Below are 1548 nucleotides of genomic sequence, written 5' to 3' on the forward strand. Positions count from 1 at the left end.
TGTGGCTTTGGAGCCTGTCCTGGAACTAGCTCTTGTAGACCAGGCTGGCCTCGAACTCACAGAGATCAGCCTGCCTCTGCCTCCCGAGTGCTGGGATTGAAGGCGTGCATCACCACCGCCCGGCTCCCCATCAGATTTTAATTCTGCTACCAGGAGCCTTTCTAAAAATCCTGGCTTTTTTACTTTCTTCCTCTAAAATTCCAATGACAGTTACTCTTATACTCTCAGCAATTATAGGGTAGAAGAATCACAAATTCAACGCATGCCTAGTTAGCATAGTAGAATTGTTTCAAAATTTTAAAAAAATGAAAAGAAGGCTGGGGATATAGCACAGTGGAAGTGTGCTTGTTTAGCGTACATGCTCCCTGAATTTTATCCCTAGCATGTTCAAAACCAACATTATTGTCATTAAGACCAGAACCTGAAGCCTGCTGGTGGTGGCACAGACCTTTAATTCCAGCACTAGCGAAGCAGAAGCAGGTGGATCTCTGAGTCCCAGGTAGTCAGGGCTACAGAAGGAGTTCTGGGACAGCCAAAGCCACACAGAGAAACCCTTATCTTGAAGCAAACAAACAAACAGAACAGAACCTTAAAAGCAGAGGTGGTGGCAGGCATCTGTAACCCCAAGGACTTGAATGTCTGAGGCAGGAGGATCACAATTTGTGGCCAGCCTAAGTAACCATAGGACGTTTTTGTTGCCAGGTGGTCGCTGCGCAGGCCTTTAATCCCAGCACTGGGGAGGCAGAGGCAGATGGATTTTTGTGAATTCAAGGCCAGCCTGGTCTACAGAGCTAGTTCCAGGACAGCCAGGACTGTTACACAGAAAACCAAAAAGCAAAAGCAAGCTTTTGTCTAAAGAAAGAAAACCAGCAACAACCCACAAGCAACTAAGTTCCTGGCCTGTACACCTTTTTAATTCCAACACACAGGAAGCAGAAGCTAGAGATCTCTATGAGTTGGAAATCTACATAACAAGTTCTAGGTCAGCCAGGGCTACAAAATGTGACCCTGCCTCAAAACAACAATTACAAAAGCAAACAGCAGCACCACCAAGCAAAGCCCAGTGTGGTATTTGAGACTGGTAATCTCAGCGCTTGGGAAGGAGACTGAACTGGAAGAGCTGGACAAAACAAAATAAATCCATAGACTTAGCCTGAAAGTCTCGCAGTAGCGTGACTCACACTGCTCTCGGGAAAGGTAGCTATCCATTTCTGAATGTCCCATTTTTCACCTGTAAAGTGAGACGTGATTGTTAAGGTGAAGGGCTGTAACTCTTGTGAACCGTTTAGCACAGCTTTAGTACGTTTATAGTGAACATTAGCAGGAAACTACCATTAGCATAAACTTCTAGGTCAGTGATTCTCAACCTGTGGGTCGCAATGACCCTCTCTCAGAGGTTGCCTGAGACTATTAGCAAACATAGATGTTTACATTACAATTCATAGCAGTTATGAGTTAGCAATGAAAATAATTTTAGGGTGGGCCATCAGCACATAGGAAACTGTATTAAGAGTCACAGCATTAGGAAGGCTGAGAGTCGCTGATCTA

This window comes from Microtus ochrogaster, chromosome 21 (assembly GCF_000317375.1).
Source record: "Microtus ochrogaster isolate Prairie Vole_2 chromosome 21, MicOch1.0, whole genome shotgun sequence".
In the NCBI taxonomy this organism is placed as follows: Eukaryota; Metazoa; Chordata; class Mammalia; order Rodentia; family Cricetidae; genus Microtus; species Microtus ochrogaster.